Genomic DNA, 25,179 nt, shown 5'->3' with positions numbered 1-25,179 from the left:
GGTCTGCCAAGATCAGGCCAAGCAGCAGATGAGCTTCTTGCGTGGCTTTGAGGGCCAAGAAAGCCCCATATAAAATGTACAAGAACCTCACAGGGATGCGTGGTCCAGTTAAAGTCAATCCGCCTTTTTCCTGAGCACCTGTTATGTGCCGGCATTACCCTCACCCTTGGCAGGCAGGAGGCAGGACCATCAGACTCCCTGGCCCTGAGCGCAAAATCGACGGAGCAGAGACCAGAGACCGTGGAATCCCGCAGAGCGCATCATCCCCAAGGCTGAGACCTGCACAACCTGGTGTGAGCTGACAGGCCAGGAAGGACTGAGCTGGCCCCTTCCTCGCCCCCGGCGGTTTCTCACCCCTTTAGAAACACCTGGGCAGCCTGTATGCTCCCTCTACCTCCACCACCACCTGCCCAGGCCGGGAACCAGACACCTCCCTCCATGCCAGTCATCTCCCCCTTCTCCGGCTGCCTTCACCCCGGGGGTTAGGCTCCGGGGTTGCCCTCTGGTCATCTGGTGACTTTTCCATCCTAGTGCCATGAGGACTGTTAAACTGGCTCAGTACTCTCTTCCCAAGCCCGCTGCACAGTAGGCATGCAGTGCAGATTGAGGCGAATGGATGGATAAACATCTGTCCACAGGAGTGGAGGGACTACGTTAGACCATAGGAGTGCAGATGCTTTGTGGAAGGTGCCCCACTGCACCGAGACAGAGCGGCGGTGGTTACCAGTGGTGTGAATGGGGCGGAGCAGAGCCCTGGGGGTGGGCCCTGGGTAGGATGGGAGGCATGGTGGTTTCCCGAGGCAGGGGAGAGGCCTGGCTTTGCTTGCTCGGCACATTCAGGTGGGTGGCGCTTAGCACGGGCTCTGGTGCTGGCGGGCAGGCTGGCAGGAGCGGCCAGCTCAATGTGGGAGGGAGGTGGACCCCTCCGGATGAGAAATTAAAGGGAAAATGGGTGGCATGTGGGTGAGGGCAGCCCAGAGGGGGAGGTGGGAGGAAGGGAGAAGAGGAAGCGCTCCGGGAGCAGTGGAAAGGGGGCCCTGGGAGCGGCGGAGACCAGGGTTCTGGGAGACGCGGCCAGCAAGAAATTCCAGAGGTGGGGATGGCTGAGGGACTTCAAGGCTGTCTGCAGTCTGTGTTAAGGAATTTGCTGTAACTGCCCCCTAGCCCTGGCTAAGGACGTCCGTAAAATCTGTCTACACCCGATAGCCCAGAGCCAGGGTACAGTGGGGACTCAGGTGAAGGTGCTGCTGCCCTGTGTTTGGGCGGGTGACAGGCAGTGAGGGGTACAGGGATATGGGGGTGGGGCTCAACAGCCCAGGGGAGAAGCCAACCCCCAGGGCTGGAATCTGGGGCAGAGGCCAGGAGGAGACAAGGCCGTCCCAATCCCCCAGGACCGGGGACAACGGGGCGGCCACGAACCAAGTCAAGCCCCTAAATGTGTTCTGCACAGCCTGCAGTGTGGGGGAGAAAACAAAAAACAAGCACTGTACGCAGCCAAGGTTTCACGGTGGAGAGATTGACATAGAAACCCTGATTTCTGGCTTCCTGGGAAGCATCAGATGACCAGGCCTCCCGGGCCTGAGGCCCCACGTGACGGCCGTCGCTGAGCTGCTGCTCCCACAGGCAGGCAGAGGGGCTCTGGGCGCCCACCAGGCCCTCCACTCATTTATGGGGCCTTCCAGGCCTGATGAGGGCTTGGGGACTGAGCAACTGTAGTGCAAGGGTGGCCCTGGGCAGGGCCCATCCGTGCCGAGACTCAGGGGAGGGAAATGCCCTCTGTCGAAGGGATTGGGAGACTGGGGTCCCAATCCCCCAAACTGCCAGAGTGACCTTGCTCTGGATCCATGCCAGGCCAGATGGCCCCAACCATGCCCTTTCCTCCCCCAGGACCGAAGCTCTAGGTACCCCCTCCCACCCACCAGTGGGGTGTCGGGAGTTGGTACAGGGCCCTGGTCACCAGGAGGGACCCCAGGACTTGTCCTTCTGTTGGGACAGAGAGCCCTAGATTGAGCAGCCGGAGCTGGGGTCCGTCTGCCCTGCCACCAAGTCCGGTGATTCCCAGGGCCTCAGTCTGCCTGTCTATAACACAGATGGGATTGAGGGTTAGGAGCCCTGCCTGTCACCGCTCCCCTGCCCCAAGTGTCCACGGGTGAGTTTGAAGGACAGGGGAAAATGAGAACCATAAAGCCCTTTGGGGGCCACGTGCTCCCCACAGACGTGGCCAGAGATGGCGAGTCAGGTGTCTCTGATACTTGCAGTATGGCTGTGCCGAGGGGCTGGCCCAGAGGTTCTGTCTTCGACCAACGGTGACCTGTGGGACGGGCCTGGCCCCTGTCCACCGGCTCACGGCATTGAGACTTCGCACCAGAAAGCGCCCTGGGGTTTGTTCAAAATGCCCCATCCAGCTGCTACTGGGAACCTCAGTCAGGATCTGTGGGGGCAGGGCCTGGGGGTCACTGACGAGCACCTCGTCAGTGGTGGACTGACAAGGGGACTCTCATGGTCCCCCGGGGTCTGCAAAGCCCTGAGCCTGGCTCAGCCCCTCACTTCCTGGACGGACAGCTCTGCACCCCAGGCCTCCAGACTTCGAGTCACCAGGGAGAGTTCTGGAGCTCCAGGACGCCGGCCTGTGTCTGTGTGCCCTCCGAAGCGGGGAGTCAGCCACCCCGACGCGGGTCCGTGAGGGGGCCCAGGGAGTGGCAGGGCGGCAGGGCATGGGCGCGGACACCAGAGCTGTACTGGGTCCTCAGGTCGTCTAGGCTGGGGGGGGGGGGTGGGGTGGGGCGAGGCACATGCCCAAAGTCCCAGTCAGCAAGTGGTAGAGCGGAAGCTGGAGCCAGGCCAGCTTGGGGGGCAAGGGGGGTGGACGGCCACCATCTCCGTCACTGTCACTAGCACTGTCCTCAGCCGGCCCGCGTCTTGCCCACTTCCAGGCACTGCCTGCAATGAGGGGGCAGCTTTGCCCCCTGGTGGCGAAGCCTGGTGCTCCCCCGGAAGCCGGCTGGGAAAGTGCCTCCTGCACCCTGGGGTCTTGGACACTCGGGGTGCGGCTTAGCTATGTGCCGGGCACAGGGAGCCATGGCCATGGGAGGAGTGTCCGGCTCACTCCTCCCTTCTCCGGGGTGGATAGGGGTGGCGACATGCCTGCCCCGCGAGGGGGTGAGGTGGGATGAGACAATTCACGTCACCATGGGCTGTGTGCCAGGGGCCTGTAACTGGTGCCCGTTAGGGCCGCGGGGCAGAAGGAGATTCCCGAGTCAGAGCTGTGATGCTGGGTGACTCCAGCATCGCCCGTGATTCGGTTGGTCATCTCAGACCTACTATAGGCCAGGCACTGTTCTAGGTGTTGTGGATACAGCAGCGGACAAGAAAGACAGGGTCTCTGCCGTCATGGGGTGAGCTCCCGTGCTGTCCAACACCTCCTCACATCTTCATGTGCCCCTCCAGTCTCCTCTCGACCGGCTGAGCCCCCAGCCCCATCCCACGGCCACCAGGACCCCATCCTGAGCTCTTCCCCAAGCGGGTGGTCTCTGGCCTCTGTTCTCCGAATACTTCCCCTCCGCTTGCTCTGGATCCAGTTCTAGGGGCGGGTGAGGAGGTTCTGATGAGCAGAGGTCCCTTGTCGCCGACACGATCACCCCGTAACCACATTCACATGACCCTCTCTCCAAACCCGACTTTCCCATCTGTGAATGAGGTCTTGAACAACCAGCTCCCCAGGCCCTTCCGGGGCAGGCGTTGGATAACCCCGATTCTGGTCTATAAATAGGTGCCCGAGGCACAGTGAGGGTAAAAGCAGAGCAGGAGTGGGGCAGAGCAGAGATTGCAGGCTTCACGGCCCCCCAAAACCAGGGCCCTTCCCTGGGGGGCCACCTCTCCTGCCAGCCTCTTAACCTCCTGGCGCCTTGTCTCCTCTGTTGAATGGAATGGGGAGACAGAACCATGGGCCTGCCAGCATGAGGGTGAGGTGCCATGAGAGCAGTGACCGCAGACCATGCCTGGGGAGCACTCACTAGGGGCTGGTACGTTACCGCCTCCACCCTGACTTTCCATAGCAATTCTATACGGAGGCAGCTGCCCCCGTCATCCCCGTTTATAGGGAAGCCAGCTGGGGCCCCCAAAGATTAAATGACTGGTCCAAGGTCACACAGCCAGGCCAGGATTCGAACCCAGGCTGCCCGGACTCCACGTCGGTGCACTCGATGACCTCCCTCGCTGATGAGGTCGCAGGTGTCTGCCGGGGGCCCGGCACAGAGCAGGCCTGGAGTAAACGGCAGCCACCGCTGCTTCTCGTAGGTAATCAGCATCACCTCGAGAGGCAAGGTCGGCAGCGTGCGGGGTGGGGGGAGCTGGGGGCCACCGCCACCCGGGTGCCCGTCCCTCCCAGCCTCCTCCCGGAGAACGACCCTGCCTGCCCCATACTGCACTGCAACCTTGATTTGGATACAGACCCAGCAGTCGGCCTGCCGGACTGAGTCCGGGGGGTATCGGCTCTCCTGCTGTGGGCAGACTGGTGTCCCCCAGCAAGACACGTTGAAGTCCTAACTCCTGGTCCCTGTGCACGTGACCTCGTTTGGACACAGGGTCTTTGCAGATGTGACCAGGTTGAGATGAGGTCATCCTGGAGGAGGGTGGGCCCTAAATGCAATGACTGATGTCCTTATGAGAAGACCCTGTGAAGACACAGAGAGACAGACACGGCGGCAGGACAGCTGCGTGAGGACAGAGGCGGACAGGTGAGAGTGGCCGCTCGCCGAGGAGCGGCACGAGGTGCCGGCAGCAACCAGAAGCTGGAAGAGACAAGGAAGGAGTCTCTGCCCCGCCGACAGCTTTATTTCAGACTTCGGGCCTCCAGCACCGCGAGAGGATAAATTTCTGTTGCAAGCCCTCCAGTCTGTGGGCCCTCGTTAAGGCGGACCCAAGACACGACCATCACCTTCCCTCCTACGGGGTCTGCACACCCCCAGGCCCTGGCTTTGACCTCCGCATCCGGGAACCCGACATCCAAACGTGGACAGGTCGGGCCCCAAGGCCAGCCAACCGGAGACACCTTCGTTCCCTTACCCCTGCTTTCTCTAATAGGAACGCATAAATCCCAGGAGATGAGGGGGTTGGGGGTGGACAGCTTTATTTCTCCCTCAGGCGCCTCCTTGGCCAGCAGACTTTTCTTGGAAGAATCCTTGGAAAGAACAACCCCTCGGGATATCGGAACTCACACTGACAACACAAAGGCCTAGGAGGGGGAGCCTGAGAGAATGGGAAGGTTTGGTGCAGGACTGGGGGCCTCAGGAAGTGCTCTGTCACTCAGTGCTCCCTTCCAGGCCGGTCCCAGGGCCCTAGGAATTACTAGCCCCAGGTGGGCATTCTGGACCAGCAGGGTATGTAGGAAGAGGAGGCATCCAAACTTGGCCTGCATTCTTGACTTCATAAATAAAGCCCAAAGAGCCCGGGAAGGAGGTGGCATTGGGTTATCTGGACGCTGCCAAGTGCGGGGCTGTGCTCCTGGAGGCTCGTGGAACGCCATTCCCCTGCTCCTGCAAGAATGTGGTTCAAAGTCCACGAAGGAACGGATTTCATGAATGGGGAAAGTACTGCTGAGATTCATGGAGGGGTTGGGGGCGGGGGGGGGCTTCCATCTCCCTAGAGGGGTGGGAGGTGCCCCTTCCGGAGTCCCTGGCCCACATATCTCCACCATAACCCGGCCCGCTGGGCAGCCTCATTCCCCACTACAGGTGGACACTGAGGTCCCAGATCCTGATGTTGCCCACGGGGTCACAGGCCGGTGAAGGGCAGGGCCAGGGTGGACACTGGGGTGCCCACTCCAGTCCCTGGCTTACCGCACGGTGGACTCTGGACTGAATTCAACTGCCTGGAGGCCAGGCCCTTCCACACCTGAAGTCTGGGCAGGTACTGCTCCCCCGCCCTCCTCCCAGCCCCCACTGGGCCAGCGAGCACCGGTCCCAGGCCTGTGCCCGCCACTCACCCACCCCTCTGGGCCCACAAGCCCCTGTAAGCTCGGGACTCCTCCCTGCCCCCAGACACGGCCTCCTGGCCTTGCAGCCTGCTGGGGTCCACCTTGCTGTGAGCACACTCACTTGCTTCTCAGCTCAGAGGCTTCAGAGGAAGGCCTCTGCCTGCAAGATTTCCACATTTCCAAGCCTGGTGTCCAAGGCCCTCCACAATCTGGACACAGGCTTCCAATCCTTCCATTACTGCTTCATCCCCTCGCTGAGCCCATCCAGGCCCCTCTCTGCCACCAACCTCCAAGCAGAAGACAGAGTGACTGCTTGTTCCCCAGACTTTCTGCCTGCTTCCCACCCCTGGGCCTTTTTCCGGGCGCTGCCTTCCACCTGGGAAGCCCTTCCTCCCTCTCCAACTAATTTCTTCTCCAGCAATATTGATGATAATAATAATACTAAGACAGCAGAGTGTCTTGATCCAGGGCATGGGCTGTGGATTTACCGGTGAACAGCGGTCCACCTCGGGCTGATGACTGCTGTTCAACTGTGCCTCAGTTTCCCCATCTGTACAATGGGAACCATAACAACACCTTCCTCCTTGGGTGATTCCCAAGGCTGAAAATGTGTCCACAGATATGAAACAGGCCAGGCGCACAGTGGGTGCTCATCGGTCCGAGCCATTATCAACAGCTGCCCCCACCCTGGCGATGCAGAGCCCCTTCTCCTCTGACCCAACTCGGCCAGTGACCCCCAGGCCGTCCTCCCTCTGACTGGGCCCGCCTCCTCCCTCAGACTGGGTGCTTGCTGAGGCCGTGGCTGTGGTGAGCAGAGGCACGAGCTAAGTGCCGTGCCCGGTAGACACAGACAAAGACATTTCTTCTTGACTGACTTTGGTCGGGCTCCTCAGAGCCCTCTGCTGGACCGACCTTGGGCTCCCCATCCGTCCTTGCAGGACCCAGTCGGAGCAGGAATCCTGCTGGGCCAGTTGAGCCCAACCCCCCACTCTCCCTATCTTATCACCCTGGCCTGCCTTCAGCAAGAATTCCCTCGAGTAGTCACAAGAGTGCCCCTTACCCCCCAGGTTTCCTCCCCACCCACTGGCCCCGGCCCTGCTCCTTGGCCCTAAATCCCTACTTCTGCTTGCTGGAGGGGTAGCTGAGGCTAATTTCTCTCCCCCACTGCGGATCCCCGTCCGCAGCTAGGAAACCCACAAGCTCTGGAAACTCAAGTTTTTTCAGAGACTGGCCGCAAAATCTGGATCCACCCTGATGTAAGGCTCCCTGGAGTCCTTGTGTACCCGACTCCGTGTGGATCTAGGACAGAAACAGTCCCTAGGATGTTGCCCTGATAACCTCTTGTGGGCTATCAACAGGTTGAATCATCATTCAAAAATCCAGCAGGAGTTCCCAAGTCACATCTGGCCCTGAGGGTCTCAGATAAGGGATGGAGGTTGGAGGATTTGCACCGATGGGAAGCTGAGTCACAGAGCGGGTCGGTGGCTGAGCGGGATTCCACCGGATTCTGGAGACAGCCTGCCGTTTAGTAGGAGCCTTGGAGACAGGTACTTTGCAGACTCTGGAAAGTGCTCTGTAAAAAGCAGTCACCCCTGGGGGCATTAGGATTCTTTTGCATTGACCACTCAAAGGTCAAGAGGCTGGACGATTTAAAGAATGACACAACCTGAAAGCTCTCTCCCTAAACACATCTCCTAGAAACGCTAGATAAAAAAATGGCACATCTTCTAAACGCGTAACTTTTATATGTGCTTGTAAGAAAGTGAGGAAAATCACCAGCGACCAGAATGATAATACTAATATTTATCATTCAGACTGTCTTATTCCTACACTTTGATCGTATTTAGTATTGATTTTACTGAAGGCCTGAAGAGTGCTTGAAAGATTCGATCATTCAAGGCAGAGGGACACTCTCGGTGCCTTAGTGCATCAAGCCCTTTAGCACTTCCAGCAACCTCAGTCATTGCTGTGCCCATTTCACAGATGAGGAAACTGAGCACATCCCGTGCTGGTCGAGCTGGGATCCGAGCCCCGGCAGTCTGGCTCCCAGAGCTGTATTCTTCAGTCTTACGCTCTACTCACTGTGCTGTAATCAGCACGTCACAGAAGAAGGCTATGAACTAAAAGCTGGGGTGTTGAGACAGAGGGTAAAACCAGTGGTCAGAAGGGAAGACGCTGAGCGAGCAGGTCAGTGCTGGAAAGGCAACTGAGCTCACACAAAGCCAGGGCTCTCGAGGGGCTGCGCCTCTAATAAACGGGTAGTTGAGAAAAAGGTCGGCCCCCTGGCGAGGAGAGATGACCAAGAAAACTGGTGTTTCTCTGCCTGAGCTCAAGGGAGTTGGAAAAGCACACAAGTCCTCTGGAACCTGTGCGGGCATCCGCCCTCACAGAGGACGCGGCTTGACCAGGATGGTGATAGCTCGGGGCTGCCCGCCCGAGCCATCCTCCAGGTGCCCTGGAGGGGCAAGCCCCCAAGCCAGGCCGGGTGCCCATAGACAGCCCTTGGCTGGAAATAAACTCGCGATCCCAAGGACACGGCACCCAAGGAAACAGGCCACCAGGAGGGAAGAAGACACAGACTACAGCTATATCAGGACAAGACTCCTGGGAACTTGAGCCAAGAAACGGCTGGAAAGAGACTGTAAAGCGAATTTGCTTAACACAGTCAAAGGCATACAAGAAAACAAGAACAGAGCACAGTGTTATAAAAGCCAGCTGCCTGCTGGGAAGCCAGCGTCCTGGGCTTGGGGATGGGGCTCAGTGGTCCCAGCTTATCGGGCACCCAGCTAGGTGTGCACGAGGGGACAGATTTGGAGGAGGGAAAAGATTATTTTTGTACTTAAATATATGTGGCTCTATAACAGATGAAGGTGAAATCCCTGTGGATTTTGAAGATGAGCCAGGACGCTTCAGTCATCTCGAGGTTATGGGACCTCACTGGGTCCCTCTTGCAGACCCCCTGAGGATGGCCCCCCTCTCCCCAGCAGTTAAGGGGAGCCTGGGGACCTGTTCCAGACACCAGGTCCTTGGATCAAGCCAGACCACAGGAATACCAAGGATGCTGCTCAGCACATCACACGGGGACCCCTTCATGGGCTCCTAGAAGGATCACCCCTCGGGTTTCATTACCAGGAAAACCCGTGCTTTCCCCTTAAGGGCATTCAAATCTAGCGAGCGGCCCTCTTTTTCTCTTTGCTCTTGTTGCTAGGAAGCTCAGAATAATCAAAAATCAGTACATATCTCACAGGTATACTGGACCTCCTGGCATGCTTTATTTATTTATTTTTTTCAATTGAGGTGCATCTTGATAATGCTTACGGCAACAACACAACCACGGGCATGCCTTTATGAACATTTTTCTAACAGCCAAGCACAGGCCCGAGGAGGTACACACACAGTCATAGCATCGCAATCCCCTCTGATGCAGGTATCCCTAGTCCTGCTGTGTAGACAGGCCGCTGAAGCTGTGGGAGGCGAAGCGATGTTCCTGCAGGCACACAGGGGGTCAGGGAGAGCAGACGGGGCATTTCCTAGGTGGCCCACAGAGCAGGGGAGCCACCACAGCCTGACTCCCTCCCCGGGACCCCAGAGGGCAGGGCAGGGAGCAAGAGACTCAGGATCCCACTCCCAGAGGTGTCTGGGGGGGAAGGGACCTTCTCCCGCACCCCCTGGGGTCCCTCCTACACAGTCCCCTCCTCACACACCTGTGTCTACAGCTGCTACACTTCCCCCGTCCGTGAACGTGGTTTAAGTTTGGGAACTGACACAGTGTCTAAGAAAGGCATTTAACAAAAACCACCTGGTCCCCCTTTCCTCCAAAAAAGGCCATTCAACACCACAGCAGCAGGAGGAAATGAGAGTCGGGCTTCCCAGGGAAGGGTGGCGGGCCACCCTGCCCGACACTGCCTCCCCAGGCCCTCCGCACGCCGCTGCTTCCCGCAGGAAGCCTGGCCCAAAGGGCTCCAGGAGTTCATGGAGTCCAGCTGTCCATTTTACAGATGGGGAGACCAAGGCCCCAGGCGGGGGTGGGGCACACAGGTCACCCACAGGCAGGACTGTCCTAACGTGTGGGGAAAAGGAGGGGATGCTGAGGTCCTACTGGGTGCTGGGTACCCACCTCCCTCCCTCGTGGGGCCGCCCTACCAGTCAGAATGCCCGCTTCGTTTTCCAGGGAGGAGCCTGCAGTTCAGAGGGCACTGGCTGGCCCTGGGGGGCGCACAGCAGGTAAGGGAAGGGCTGAGATCTGAGCCCAGCTCTGACCCAGAGGCCGCCACCATGAAGTCATTGTGAGCACCTCGTGGATGCCAGAGCCTGTGCCCAGAGGCCGCCACGTTCCCCTTTCCCTGGCGAGTCACGGGAGGGCAGTGGGTGGGGGGCAGAGATTGCCTTGGGGAGTCCTGAAGAGCCCTCAGCAGCTGTGACATTTTAAACAGGCCTGGAAAGATGACCTTGCTCGGCAGGGCCCGGTGGGCCGCGCCCTCAGCAGGGGCCGGCCTTGTGCTCAGCAACTCCACCTGCCGGATGCAATCTCCCAGCAGCCCGCTGGGAGAGGCTCGGGCGCGGAAAACACAAGGCCACACAGGCAGTCAGGAGGTGACCCTCGGGCCTCCCTCCTGTGCCCTTCACCCACTGCACCTGCTGTCCCAGACCTGCCCGGCACCGGGCCATAGCTGGAGCTCAGACAGACAGGGTCTCCCTCCAGGATTGGCCCCTGTCTCCCCAGAGCCCCAAGAGCTGGGCTTGGAGTGAAGTCAGGTGAGGGGGAGGGCCATTCCAGGGGAGCACCAGACCTGTGGGGCGTGTGAAGGGTGAGAGCCCTACCAGGCAGGGGGTGTGGAGGCTGAGGGGGGAAAGTGTGTGCCATGCTGCCGGCCTTGGGGTGTGTGAAGTTTTCAGAAAAGCCGCTGCCTGGGGTTCAGGCCTCTCGAGGCCATGGGCTATCTCCCCTCCCCTCCCCACACCGCAAGCCCGGCCGGCCCCCAGGTTCTGCCGGCTTGAGTCTCCCACCTGGTCCCACCATCACCAGCATGAGAACACGCGCATGTCACGTGGGGACGATGGCAGGACCTCACGGGGTTGTGGTGATTCAGGTGGAAGGGGCCATGGATGCGAAATGAGGCGTGGGGGCCTTTGGGAACCCCCTCCCACCGGGAAGCTGAGATGAGGTGGGCCCATATTTTGGGCTCTGTGAGCACTAGGGTGGGGGGGTTACACGTGGTTCGCTGAGCTGAAAAGCCCCGGGACCTGCGCCCGGCCTGCCCCTCTGACCCCAGCCCTCCTGGACCCGCATCCGTTTGGGAACCCCGTATCTGTGGGCGAGGTCAGCTGGCTGGCCTCAGATCCAGGCACCGTGGGGCCCCAAGAGCATGATGCAGTCTCCCCAGCCCTGGTCCCCGCTGCTCATCTGCTGAATCCTTTGAGCCAGGAAACCAGGCTCCTCAGGAACGGCAGGAGCTTGGGCTTTCCCCAGCTTCCACTGGTGTGCCCAGGTCCCTGTTACTGTCACCTGTTTCATTTGCTCTGACTGCAGTGGCTGCAGGGGTGTGCTCCTGGGCTGGGTGGGGATCCTGGGGTACAGCCAGATGACTTGCCAGCCACAATCAGAGAGAGGGATCCCCACGGGTCTGCAAGTCCCCCCAGTGACAGGGCCAGAGCCAGGACCTGGAGGCACACATGGCGTCCTGCCACCTGCTCTCCCTGAGCCCTTCTCTGGGTCTGGGGCATGGGAGGACGGCCTTGCCCAGACACCTGGCCTGGTCCCCCAGGGGCTCCTTGTTCGGGTCTTCTCGGTGGTTTCTGGTTTTGCATAACAGAGGCTTTGGCTGTCTCTCTGTGGTTCACAGCGTGGGTGGCAGATAAGGTGGGGACGGAGGTGAAATATCTCTGCCCAGGAACCGAGGCTGTGAGGCAGCCTTGCAGCACCTGTAAACTCCACTGCTCCCCCATACCGCCTCAACCCACAGCGATCTCCCCCCCACTGCAGGGGCAGGTGACAGGAAGGGGTCTCTAGGGCTACACCACAGGGATGAGACAAGAGGATGTTGGCGGTAAGCTCCCAGCCTCTTGCAGGTACCCCACCAAGCTGTCAGCTCTGGGGATGTCTGAGGGGAGAGAGAGAGAGGAGTCAAGAGCCTCCCTGAGGCCTCCCAGATGAATGAAAATGGAGGTCAACATCCTGGAGAAAGCTGCTCTCCTTGGAGGCCCCGCCCAGTTCATGGCCGCATGCTTGCCCTTCACTCTATCTGGGAAGACCTTCCTCTAAGCCAGGCCTGGTCAGCCAACTCCTATTCATCCTGCAAAACCCTGCCCAGGGTGACCTCACCCAGCAATGTCTTCTCCAGGAGCTCCACCACAGTTCGTATGCATCTGCATTTGGGGGACAGCACTGCCCAGGCTGCTTGGATGTTGAGAGTGAGACCCCTCTCTATTAAGGACATGTTCCTGACTTTCCTTGGCTGGTTCCTGTGGTCATAAGTACTACCTAGCACTCACTCACAGTGTTCCCGGGTGGGCAGGCAGCTAGCAGCTAGCAGCCCTTCACTGGGGACACAGGGCTGCGAGGGCAGGGCCAGAGGCTGTGTGTATGTCCCTCCTTTTCGTTTGTGAGTATTTCTTGAGAACCTAGCATGGGCCAGGCCCTGAGCTAAAGTGCTGGATTTGAATCCGACCTTGGCCAAATCTTTTACCCTGTGCCAGCCTTGGTGTCTACCTGACCACCGTAACTGTTCTGGGAGGAAGAGACAATGTTCGGGGGAGGGAGGAGTCCCCATTTTATCAACCAGGGACGGAGGCCTGCCCTGGGCATGTTGCCGAGTCTAGAGCCCAGCAACCGAGGCTACACCCAGGGGGCCCAGCCCACCCCCACCTTGCGTGTCCAGCTGAAAGTGGGGGTAGGGGACCTTCACCTTCGCCTGGTGGAGCAAGGGAAGGATGGTAAGCCCTGGCTGGGGCCGGGGCTGGCCCCTTCCCCCGCCCTCCTCCCTTCTTGCCCACCTAGGGCCTACAGCACCTGTTAGCACACGTGCAGGGAAGAAGCTCATCTGCCTCAGGGACATTCTCAGCAACACGCCCCCCCTCCCCCCACCCAACGCCAGGGCCTGTAGTCTCCTGGAGCACCCTCTTGGCCCTGGGGCCGACAGACCAAGATGATGGCCCCTGACCTTGACCGTCAGCACAGAGGAGGCCTTTTCCCTTCACTGGCTGGTTCTCCTCACCTTCAGGGAAAGCAGAGGAAGGCTCACCCGTGCTGGCCCCGCCCCCTCTGTGACTCAGTGGGCAGACCTCGGTGGCAGGGGCCCACTGCTGCTCGGAGCTCTTTCTGGTTGATCTTGTGACATGACACTCACTTCCCACTTCTGGGGGCTCACCTGTCCCCAGGGTGCCTCCTGTGCTATATCTCGTCCCCTAACCAGCCACCCTGGGCGATGCTCTGACCACAGATGACAGAGCATGTCCCAGGGAGGACTCGAGGTGGTGAGGTTTATGATGATGCTCCCTTGCTGTATGACGTCAGCTGCTAACCCCCTCTCTTCAGATGACCCAGCAGAAGCCCTGGAGGCTCTGTCAGGGGCAAGGGCTGCAGGAAAGGCCGGATATTCCAGGTTGGGCTCTGGGGACAAGCAGACCTGGATTCAAAGCGCAGCTCTGTCACTTACTGTGACTTGGCCTCAATTTCCCCATTCCGTGAGATGGGGACACAGCAGTGCCTGCCTTGCAAAGTCGGGGCAAGGATCTCACAGGCTCCTTAGTGCAGAGTGCCTCCCGCAGTGGCAGGCTGGCAGGTGGAGCGTCCAGGGCTCAGAGGATGCAGCTCTCGTGATGCTCTCGGGGGGCACGCCCCCTCTCCCCCCGCATCACTCAGGATCCCGTCCAGCCCTCACCTTCAGGGTCTTACCACCCCTACCTCACCTTCCCCCAGGGCTCCAGCCATGCAGTACTCACTGGCCTGGCACACCTGCTTTCCTAGCAAACCCACCCGCCAGCAAGGTGCCAGCTACGCAAGGCCGATGGCTGGGCTGGGGCCTCCCCTGGGCTTCCCTCTGTGACAGCTCCATCACAGCATGGGTCTGCATCCCGTCAGCCTCCCTCATCGGACTACGTCAGGCCAGTCCGATGGAGAGCTAGACCCAGCAGGCAGGAGCTGTGTCTTTGTGGCACCTGCCTCCCAGAGGTTTGGCACATGCCTCTCAACACCCATGAACACGCCCTGCCACCGGCCTGCTTCCCTCCAATAGGTAAATGCTGGGTTTGCAGGATGGACATGAGGCCTGACAGATGGATGGGATGAGCTGCTCGGGGTCACACAGCTCCAAGGCCGGGAGGCCAGCCCTCCTGACCCCCAGGGCTCTGCAACAAGCCCCCGCCCACCTGTCTCTCTCCTGGCCCCAGAAATCCTTCCCGTCCAGCTAAATGTCCATTGTCTTGGAAGGTCAGGTACATGGAGTCCCTGTCTACAGAGTCTATTCCAGAAAGGCAGTGAGTTTCCACACAGAGCACACCTTCTAGCTCTGCACACGTCCCTTACCACGTGTTTCTAAAACCCCGCCGCGGTCCTGGATGTCACTCACTCACTCGCTCACTTGTTCATTCACCAGACACTCCTGGGGTTCCGCTCTGTGCCAGCCCCAGGCTGAGCCCAGGGACCTAGAGATGAATCAGGCAGAGCCCCACCCGGGAGCCTTTGGAGGGAAAGAGACTGGGGACAGATGAGCATGGGGTGCTAAATGCTGCCTCAAATATATGAGCAACCATTCCAGGGGCTGCCCCATCTTGCCTGGGTGGACGCAGGGCAGCCAAGAAGACTTCCTGGAGGAGGAGGGCACCTTCCAACAGGGCCTTGAAGAGCCAATGGAAGCCCCCCCCCCCAGGCAGGTGCAGAAGGGCAGGAAGAGTTCCAGGCAGAGGAACACAAGGGGAGGCCGAGAGGAGGGAAAAGTGGGGAGCAAATAGGCAGGCGAGATGCCCTGTGTGCACGGGCAGGCACTGAGGGGCGACAGTGGCTCTGATCCAGCACGGGGTGGGAGGTCTGGGGGGAGCGGGGATGACCCCCGGCCACCCACAGGTATCTCATCAATAGCTTGCATGTGACCTGGCTCCCTCTTACAGCTGCTGGAGGCAAGCGTGGCTCCAGGACCAGAGCCTGCCTTGGGAACTCTGAGCCCCTTGGGAAAAGCCACTGCCTTAGGCTAGCAGCTCTGCAAGCCCCCTCCCAGGCACCAGCTCTGGGTCCTCCCTGGGAGAGCTGACCACAAAGCCTGCTGGGGCCTCTCTGGAAACCAGACCCGGTCCAAAAGCCAATGAATGCCCAGCAGGCTGGTGTGCAGAGGTGACGGAAAACAAGGACACAGGTGCGCTCCAGTCAGGAAAGTGAGGTTTGCCCCCAAGTCACAGCCGGGAGACCAGGGCTGAGAGGCGGAGCGGCTTGCCAGAGCTCACCCAACCCGCGTGGACGTGGTGAGTGGGCCCGGGCGCTGAACCCAGCCCTGACGGTTCCGGGGGCTCCCCCCACCATGGCATCAGTGTCCCCCATGGGTCCGCGGAGCCTCGAATGCTGGCCTGCGGCCAGTGCACCCAGAAGATATTTTATGAATGAGTGAACAAAAGAATCTGAACCCCCTGCTCTTCCACCCCCACCACACGGCAGTAGGAAGAAGCCATCTGCTACTGTTTTTTGTTGTTGCTGTTACTCTGAAAATCAAATGCACAAACCCAAGTCATAACTCTGTGACGCATCAGGACGGACAGACACCCCAGCCCCTGATTCCGGGCGAGAACCGAGTGTGGCCTCCCAGGGACAGGAGTTAGACAGACGAGGGCCAAATCTCCGCTCAGCCACTAGTAGCCGGAGACTCGACCCGCTGCACCCCTGCTCTGAGACTTGGTATCCCCACCACGAAACAGAGGTGTAAGAGGACCTACCTCCCTTGCGGGCCGCCGTGAGGACCAAGGAGGTGGGACCCTGCAGGGGTGAGAGCAGGGCGGGGGGGGGCGGGGGCGCGATCCCGGCCTGCTGGCCTCCTCTGCCTGCGATCCTGGCCGCTGGCCGCTGGGTAAGCTCCGGAGCCCCCAGCGCTAACTGCGCTGGACGCCCTGCAGGCAGCTGAACGACTTACACACTCTGAGGCTCCCACATGGCCAAAGGGCAGAGGGGCCAAGGAGGGCGCGGGCAGGTGGCCCACTGGGCTCCCCCGTGACTCAGCAGGACTCAGGGAGGCTGCAGGTCTAGGGACGGCTGTCCCTGTGCAGGGAAGCCCAGCTGCTGCTGTTTCGGATAAATATTTTATCACTGCTCACAGAGCAGTCCCCAGGAAGGTGCCGGCAGCCTCTGAGCCCGCAGAGCACCCCTTCCTGCCCGGACAGAAGGAAGTGGCTGGGTGGGGTGCAGGGTGGGGTCAAGAGCCCAGACTGCTAGCACATTACGGTTCCGCTGAGACTTCAGGTCAGCTCAGCTCAGCAAATGCCCCCTGAGCCTCACCCACACCACCCTGCCCTGTGCTGGGTGCTGGGTGCTGGGCTCAGCCCTGCTCTGTGGACAGCTCCCACATTCCTCTTCAGCATGCCTTAGAGCACTAGCCCTCTGCCCTTTGGCCCAGGCACATGTCCCATCCTGCTGGCCCAGTGCCATGCCACCTCCCCCAGGAAGTACTCCCGGCTTTCCCCCCTTCTTACTGTGTGACCTCGGGCAGGCCCATCGCACTATCTAAGACTGTTCCTAAAATGGAGCTGATGACCCCCACTCGTGGGGCACAGGATGAGATTATATAAATGAAGGGTCTCCCAGCACCTCGCCCACATGGAGACATTCTCTTTGGGGGGAGCTGAACACCAGGCATCCAATCAATAAATATTGAGCGTGTCTCAGGGTGGGACACAGGGACATCTAGCACCTGGCTCCTGTTCGCAGGGGTCCACGATTTTACTAGGGACACGGGACCTAAATAATACTAATAGTAAGCACAGCGGCAACAAAACCATGACAGTAGTAACAGCTACCACGTTTCAAGCCCCTGCCATTGCCAGATACTTGACATCACATCCCCACGTTCACACGTCCCAGCAGCCCTGTGCCGTGGGGGTCTTACCCTCACTTCGTAGCAGAGTGGAAGCCACAGCTCCCCACCTCTCCATAGCCAAAGCCAAGCTCAGCGTCTTCTCCCAGGCTTCCCTCTCCACGCTGAGTCTACTGTGCCAGGGACCATCACCACCACCTACTCAAGTCCGAGACTAACAGTCCTGGGGACTCAGTAGGTATTGAGCTCCCTGTCACAGGAAATAATCAAGCAGGGGGCATCATGTTTATTATCATCAATGTGTGGCCTCAGTGGCTGGCTTTCAGTCCATCTTAATCAGACCTAAACACTTACCAGCTGTGTGACTTGGACGAGAGACTGACCTCTCTGTGCCTTGCCTTCCTCATCTGTACAATGGGATCATACCATGGCCTTGGAGGGTTACATGAGGGCAAATATGTAAGCTTCTAAGCTGTCTTCAGGTGCATCTCAAGGGCTGCCAATGTGTTGACTATTATTATTTTGTAGATTTACCTTACCCTTCCTCCTCATGGGAACCAAGCAGGGAAGACATCGAAATTTCCATGTCACAGATTTGAAAACCGAGGCACGGAGAATAACCCCTCAGACTCAAAGGGTATGTGGCAGAACCGGAACGAGAACGCGGGTCTCCTGGAGCTGAATGGGGGCCACCCTCCCAGCCTGGGTCCTCCATCCCCCCAGCCTTTCCTCCTGGGTTTTCCTCTGGGCTCCGGGCAGACTGGTTTTGCTGGAGAAACTGCTTGGGCAACACATAGAAGGTTTTTAACCAGTTCAGTGGATGGCACAGAAAGCAAAACCTTAAGAACCTTCCAGAAAACAAGCAAGACTTCTGCTGGGGTCAGAGGAGCCCACTGTGGTAGCTCTTGATGTCAAGGTGTTTTGGTGACACTCTCTCACATTCAGGCAGGTAGTGCGGTGGGGATGGAAGGGGGGCATTCACACCTCCTGCCAGACACCCTAGGTTTGAGCCTCAGCCCTGCTCCTTGCTGCCTGGGTCTCTAGGCAAACCACTTGGCCTCTCTGAGCCTCAGCTTTCATATCTGTTGATTGGGTATGGCCACGATCACCCTCTGGGCTGGCTAGTGCCTGGAGAAGGTCTGCACATAGGACCAGGCACACGGGAGATGCTCAGGAAATGGCAGCCCCCCCTCTTTCCGGGGGTCAGCCCACGCCCTGGAATCAAAGCTGAGGAGAGCAGTACTCCGTGCTGAAATGAGCTGCATGTATTTTCTTGATAATCTTTTCGGAAGCGGCCCGGCGCCTGTACCCCCACCCCCACTTTTCCCAGGGTGTAGACAGTCGGTGGCCTCACTGTTCTCTCCGGAAGGTACAGATGGGCACGAGCTGAAGGCTTCCCTGCGCCAGGCGTCGAGTGCTCTCGGGATGCCAGAGGTACGCATCGACGCCAACGCTGATGTGGATATGGACAGTAACTCCGGGGCCGATGCCAGCCTGAGCGAAAGGCCACACACCGGAGCACTGTGACGGCAGGAGCAGGGGCCTGTACCGCCACTCTTGATCCTCACATGGGGACTGTCCCTCTCAGGGCCTTACATGGAGCCACCAGATCCTTACCACAACCCTAGGCGCCAAGTGCTTGCAATTCTCACCACTTTACAGATGAAGAAACTGAGGCACACAGAGGTCAAGACACTTGCCAACGTCACACAGCTGGGGATAGGTGGGGCCGGGATTCGAACCCAAGCACCCTGGCTCCAGCACCCATGGTTTTAATCATCTCAACAGTTTAGTCCAAGCTACCCAATGCAGATGACAGAACTGAAGCTCAGAGAGGTTAGGCAGCTTTCCCATGGCCACACAGCTGTTAAATGGTGCTGCCAGGATTTACAGCAGGTGAGCCTGCTTTGCGGCCCCTCTCTGGCCCTGGCTGGCTCCTCCTCCCAGCCCTGCCCAGAGCCCCATCCCTAAGTCTGGGTCACCAGAGTCACCAGAGTCACCAGAACTGGGCTCACGCACAGATCTCAAAGCCCTCACCCCAGTGGTGCTCCCCCACTGAGATTCAGTTCCGAGACATATCAGAGGGATGTGGTTAAATGGCAAAAAGAGGGTTATGGTGTCACCAGGAAGTTACCTTTTTGTTCCACTAAACCCATGTCTTCATAGCAGTCCAAGACTCTAATTTGTATCTCCTGACTCAGACTTGGGGCGTGGCTGGGTCTTCTTCGGCATGTCCCCCGGGGCCACCCGAGGCTTCTGGGTGAGCCTAAAGCAGGACATCCTGACCCTGCTGTGTGACCCTGAGCAGCAATGACCCCACAGTCTGACCCTACAGCTCCCTGTTCAGATCGCACCTGTGGCCTCTCCCTACACGTGTGGGTCTCTTTGCCTCAACGGGGATCCCCCTGCCATCTGCCAAGGCCTGTGGGAAGGAGCAAGGGAATGAAGGAAGGAATGAATGGCTTTTCCTGCCCCTCTATGTGCATCTTGGGAGCCCACCCTCCTCACAGATGTCCCAGAAGATGATTTTGTTCATGTCCACGAACGCCCAGGACTCAGGGCACCCGGAGAGGTGGGAAGAGGGCCCCGGGCTTTCTCCTTCCTTCTCCTCCCCCCAGGTCCTCCTGGCTCTGCCGGGAGTCGCCTGGGAGACCCGGGTGTCATCTCACAGTGCCTGTCTTGAGAAAGACCCGGCACCCGCATAGAACGCTGCCCAACTCTGCCCAGGTGATGCCGCTCAACCATCCCCAGGCCTTTTGATCCATCCATTAGAAATAAACAAACAAACAAAATCCATCAGCTAACAAATGCTTCTGCACAGCTTTCCCTGCTGATGAGAAATTAAGGACACGCGAATGTCCCCATCACCAGATAGTAAGGTAGCTGAAATGCAGAACGCCAACCACTCTCATGGCTTACATCACATTCACTGCGGGCTTGCGATGTGTCAGGCATCGGGCCTCTTTGGATCCCCTGACTGCCTGTAAGGAGTGGGGAATGGCATGATTTCTAGTGTTCAGGTGGAAAAATGGAGGTCCTGAGAAGCAAAGTCCCTCGCCCAGGACCATGCGGACAGCCAGCAGTGGCCCCGCGATGCTGACTCAGGTCTGCCTGACTCCGGAGCACTCCCCTACCCCCCACATTTTCAACAAACAGCTCAAAATCTCAGACAATGAGGCAGGAAAGACCCTTGGGAGGCCATAACTTGCTGAGTGCTGGGGACTTGGGCTCAGGGAAGGGGAGTGGCTTCCTCAGGGACACAGAAAGTCCACGCCCCTGGGTTGGGCTGCTCTTGGGTCCACCCCACGGCCTACCGGCCAGAGGGAGTATGTGATCTTGTGCCCTCATCCAAGGCCACCACTCAGCAGTGTTCACACTTGTATGTGCACGGGGTGGGGCTCAGGGGGGTGAGCTGTAAGACACAGATTCCTGGTGCCCTCATCAGAGGTCAGGACAAGAGCCCAGGCATTGGCATTTTATCAAGAACTGTCATTGAAGAGGACAATCTGGTGGTCCTGGACCCCGCCGCCAGAGCCCCTAGCTTACCCCTCCAGGAAGGGTTCTCAGGCTGGGCCCGGTGCAGGAGGTCTGAGAGGCCACAGGGAGCCCCCCTCCCCCTCCAGATGCAGTCCAGGGAATGCCGTTTGGAATCCCGGGGAACTCTGGCCCAGCGGGGCTTCCGCCAAAAGCATCACTAATCACCTGGACAGCGATGGCCTCTCCATCCTCTCTACACCATCTCACTGCTGCCCTGCAGCCTGGATGGGGAAATGGAGGCCGCCCACAGGAAGTGGCCTAAGACCACACCCAGTGACCCCCAGGCCAGGGACCCTCCCCGAGCCCAGCAAGTTTTCCCCTACCTTGGCTCCATTGGAAACAATCTTAGAAAGCGTCAGGCCCTGCTCCTGTGAACAAGGTCCAGCGCACGGTCTGATTTTGCCAGAGGCCCAGACCCAGTGGCAGGCAAGTCTGCCCTGCTGGCCACCTCTCAAGGGATGTGAGGGGGGTTCCCTAGTTCTGAGGCCACAGACCCCTCCGTGCTCCAGCCCTGGGGTTTCTGCCCTCAGATGTACCTGCCGCCCCAGACCGCCCCCCCCCACCACCCAGGGCTCTGCAGGGCCAGCTCCCCACAGGAAGGTGGCAGGAGGCCCAGGCTAGAGGCCAGAGGGGTGGGGCCCCACGCTGAAACCGGACAGGGCTCCAAAAGGAGGTTCTCCCTCCCTCGACCATCTTTGTTTGCTCTATTGGGGGGGGCAGTGTAAAGGGAGGGGAAGAGGGGCATGGGGAGGGGGCAGTGTTGGGGAAGGAAGATCAGGAAACAAGGCAGCTGGACACCCAGCTGGACCGACACGCAGAGACCCACCCGCAGGGACGGAAAGTCAGAGATAGAGACGAGAAGGGGGCGGGGCGGGGCGGGGCGTTGGGGGGGGGAGGGCTGGCGAGGAGAGACCCCGAGAGGGGAGCTGGGAGGTCCTGGGTGGGGGGGCTCGTAGTGGGAGAAGCTGGAGCCCCTTGCCGGGGCCGCCCGACCCCTACCCCATCCCATGTCCCCGCACTCGGCGTGACGCGCGCGCGCGCGCACACACAGACACACAGACACACACAGACACACACACGCACACGCGCGCACACACACACACACACACACACACACACACAGACACACATAAACGGCGCTCCGGCGGACCCGGCCCGGCCTCTTCAGGGGCGCGCGTGCGACTCCCCCGCCCCCCCGGCCCCTTCCCCCCCGCGGGGCCTCCGGGGCCCGTCGCCGCCGCTCACCTTGGTCCCCGCGCCACCGCCGCCGCCGCCGCCACCGCGCAGAGCCCGAGCCCGGGCCGGGGGAGGGGGCCGCGGAGGCCCCGCCCCGCCCCGCCCCCGGGCCCGCGCTGGGGCTCCGGACGCGGCCGTGGCCACCGCCGCCCGGGCTCCGCAGCCGATGCGAGTGAGCGAGACCCGCGCGAGGACGCGACCTGCGGCCGCCGGGGAAGCGGCCCGCCCGATCGGGGAGCTGGGGCCGGGGCGCCCTCCGCAGATCCCCCACCCCGGTGCACTGCGCAGGCTGTAGGCGGTGCCCGCCAGGGATGGGGCGTCCCCGGCCACCCAGTAACCCACCCCTCGGCGGTCCTTTAACGCCCACCGAGCGCCCTCTCCTCGAGCCTCCGCCTGCGCGGGGCGCTGCGAGCCGGGAGGAAAAATCAGACGTTCGGATTCAGTCCCTGCCCCGCTGGGCGGGGGTGGGGGGTGGGGGGGGCGGTCGCTCAGGGTCTGGCAGCTGGCAGAGGGGGCAGGGATGGAGCAAAGAGATGCTTCCAGCGTCTGACTGGCCCAGGGCTCTGGTTCTCAAAGTCTGGCCCCATCTGCTGGGGGGGCATCTCCCTGAACTTGCTAGCTATGCACGTTCTCAGGCCCCAGCCCAGACTTACAGAATCTAGGGTTGGGGCCTAGGAATCTGGGTTTTTACCAAGCTCTCCGGGTGATTCCCAAGCTCCGAGAAGTTTGAGAAGTACTGGCCTGGTTGAAATGTCGGGCACCCCATATCTCATACCCCAGATGGAACACCCAGGTCCCACACCCGAGAGTATAAAGAAGGGGTTCTTTTCATCCTTTGTTTAAAAAGGTCCACCCTGTCTCCTTTGTGACACTGTGCTGGGAAGGGGGACAGGGGTGAGGGTGGCTCCTGGACCAGGAATTCTGTGGCAGGATTAACAGGCAGAGAAGAGTGCCCTCAGGGGCAAGGCCATCTGGCTGGAGCCTTCCCTGGCGGGTACTGGTCCTTAGACGTGTGTTAAAGTGTAGGGATGGTTTTAAAGTTTTGAAATGCAATTATGCAAATATTTCTGTCTGTATTCAGGACTTTCTCTCCCATGATGGTGCTTGTGAGAAGCTAAGCCACCTGCCCTTGTTAAAATGGGATAGGTTAGGCAGCAGGCCTTCCTGGTGACTGGAGGCCAGGAGAGGGAGTGTGCCGATGGGCTTCGCTGGGGTCGAGGGGCAAGCACCTCTGCCTGGGCAGTGGGCCAGGGCATCCAGAAGGTGGGGAGGGCATCTGGACAGAGGGACCAGTTGGAGAAAGCACAGGTAGCGAGTGGGTCCTGGGGATGTCCAGCATGTTCTCCGGACTATCTCAAAGAACCTCCTTTTCTTTTCTTCCCTTGTCCTGCTTTGGTTCTCTTCCTAGTGCTTGGGCTTGGCATTTTATTCTGTAATTGGTCATTTCTTTCGTGTTGAGTTTGTCCACTAGGATGCGAATTCCCTGGGAGAGGGGCCTTGTCTCTTTTCTTCCTCCAAAGGATCCCCAGCGGTGAGGAGAGTGTTTGGTACTTAGAAGGTGCCAACTAGATGTTTGTGGAAAGAATGGGTAATGGATGGTCCCATAGTGAGCACCGCTGGTCACTTTTCACTTGTGGCACCCCTGTCCCCCCACCAGGTCCGTCTTCTGCCCGGCTCTGTGCCCACGCTGATGGTTGGCATCCTCCGCTGGTAGCTGGTTGGGGCTGGGACAGCAACAGAAGCAGCAGTTGGAGATGAGGAAGGAGATGGAGAGAGGATGGGGCATTTCCTGCCGCTGACCACGTGCCGCATCCCTGGCACTGGCTGTGCCCCCTGTGATCATAGCTCTTGCTGGGACCCCCCTCCCCCCGCAGCTGTAGCTCCCCCTGGCTTCCATATGAAACACCACGTCCTTGGCTTGTTCTTTTCAGCCCCAAGGATGGTAGCAGCTCCCTGTAATCACAGCCTCTGGGTGCTTCCTTAACCTGCCCACGCCTCTGTAAATAGTCCCTTTCGTATGTCCCTTGTTTGGACCACACGGATGACATTACGGTGGTGGATGCATGTCGTCACACATTTGTCCAAACCCACAGAATGCACACCAAGAGGGATACTAATGTCAGCTCTGGACTTTGGGTGCTACATCAATGCAGGTTCATCCGTTGTAAGAGATGTCCCACTCTGGTGGGGGATGCTGATGATGGGGGAGACCATGCATGGTGAGGGGGGCAGGGGGGCATAGGAAATCTCTGTACCTTCCTCTCATTTAGGCTGTGAACATAAAGCTGCTCTAAAAATATTAAGTTAAAAAAAATGCCCAAGACCATGCAGTGAATAATGACAGAGCCAGTACTTAAACCCAAAGACCTCTTGGTTTGAAGCCTCTATGTCTGACTTTTGGGGGGTTTGAGCTCTTCTCCCCTGAGGGGCCCAGGTCTGGGGGTAAACAGTGAAAATGAAGGAGACACGGGTGGTATAGACGGCAGCCAACCCCCAGGAGCCCCTGGAGAGCATGCCAGTGACTACTCCCAGGATAACCATCTGCCTCTTTTAGCAACTCGGTGAGAACTGAGTATCCCCTAGGGCCTGGCAGGAAACCCCAGTTCGAGCGCTCGTGTGTGTTAGAGCGGCTCCGAGGGTCACGTGAGGCTGTGGGAAACCACCAGGAGGCTCAGGTGAGGCCCCTGTCCTGACCACAGCAGCCGGTTGACCTTCCATTTCCTTCCTTTGCTCTCCAAGCGAGCAGATGAAGCCAGTGGCCCGCCCCCCCCCACCCCGTGTGCCCGGACTGTCCTGGTGCTGGAAGGACACACGTTCTGCAGCTAGGAGACCAAGGCTGAGGCCCTTGTCAGGTGACCTGTCCACGCTGAGCCTCAGGCTCCTTGTCCCCACAATGGGGGTGGTCACACCTGGTATTTCACGAGTTTGTGTATTTATATATTTATTCATGGGTCGATTGAGTCACTGAAAAATATCTAACGAGCTTTTGCTCATTGTCTGGCACATAAGAAAAGTGCTTTGCAAATCTACAGCCCTGTGCAAAATTGAGTTCTCCGATGGGTGAGTGTCTGTTGTGGGACAGGGTGAAAGCCTGCAGACTCTAAGGGCTCTCTGCATGGGGAGGACACTTGGAGACACCTCCCCAGTCAGTGCAGGCAGAGAGACAGGGGCCAGCAATGTGCAGTGACTTGCCCAGTGTCATATAGTGTATGACACGAGGTTTGTAATGCACACCCCCTGCCCCCAGATGTCCACGTCCTAATCCGCAGAGCTTGTGAGGATATTACCTTTCAGGGCAAAAGGCACTTTGCAGACGTGATTAAGGTTTTTCAGACGGGGGCACGATCCTAGATTATCCGATGGGCCCCCTGTCATCACAAGGATCCTTCTTGGAAGGAGGCAGGAGGGCTAGAGGAAGAAATG

At 59.2% G+C, this 25,179-nt stretch overlaps 1 protein-coding gene across 1 annotated transcript in view; it reads right to left on the bottom strand.

The window, feature by feature from the left end:
• PRR5 (proline rich 5) overlaps nt 1-21,784 on the bottom strand; it is a 50,975-nt gene extending 29,191 nt beyond the window's left edge. Inside the window, exon 1 of the mRNA XM_088025404.1 lies at nt 21,766-21,784. The gene's annotated coding sequence lies outside the window, so the exon portion shown is untranslated. The remainder of the gene's footprint in view (nt 1-21,765) is intronic.
• Between the last annotated feature and the right edge of the window lie 3,395 nt (nt 21,785-25,179).

The sequence above is a fragment of the Eumetopias jubatus genome, unplaced genomic scaffold, assembly GCF_037043125.1.
Source record: "Eumetopias jubatus isolate StellerSeaLion01/CBP00866 unplaced genomic scaffold, mEumJub1_p1.0 scaffold_8, whole genome shotgun sequence".
Taxonomy (NCBI): domain Eukaryota; kingdom Metazoa; phylum Chordata; class Mammalia; order Carnivora; family Otariidae; genus Eumetopias; species Eumetopias jubatus.
Note: the sequence above shows the minus strand (reverse complement) of the source record. Positions and strands in the feature narration are given on the sequence as shown.